Raw genomic sequence first — 329 nt, forward strand, 5'->3', positions numbered from 1 at the left:
CAGCAGCAGCAGCAATGGTATTTGTGGTGTGAGTGGTTTGGGGGATTTGTTTGAGCCTTATATATGGGGCGAGGAGAACAGCAGCAGCAGCAAGACCCAGAAGCAGCAACAGCAGCAGCAGCAGCAACAGCAGCAGCAGGAGCAAGAGCAGGAGCAGCAGAAACAAAAGAGAAAAAAAAAACAAAGACAAAGAAAAGGAGACAGACACGAAGCATATAGAGGAGAACTACTCAGCAGGTCTCGGGCTGTTCTTTGTTACGATGAGGGGCCCCATCCTTGCTGCTGGCGGCTGCAGCAGCAGCAACCATCTATGTGGCTAGCAGCAGCAA

The sequence above is a fragment of the Eimeria mitis genome, genomic scaffold (assembly GCF_000499745.2).
Source record: "Eimeria mitis Houghton genomic scaffold, Emh_scaff1498, whole genome shotgun sequence".
NCBI lineage: Eukaryota > Apicomplexa > Conoidasida > Eucoccidiorida > Eimeriidae > Eimeria > Eimeria mitis.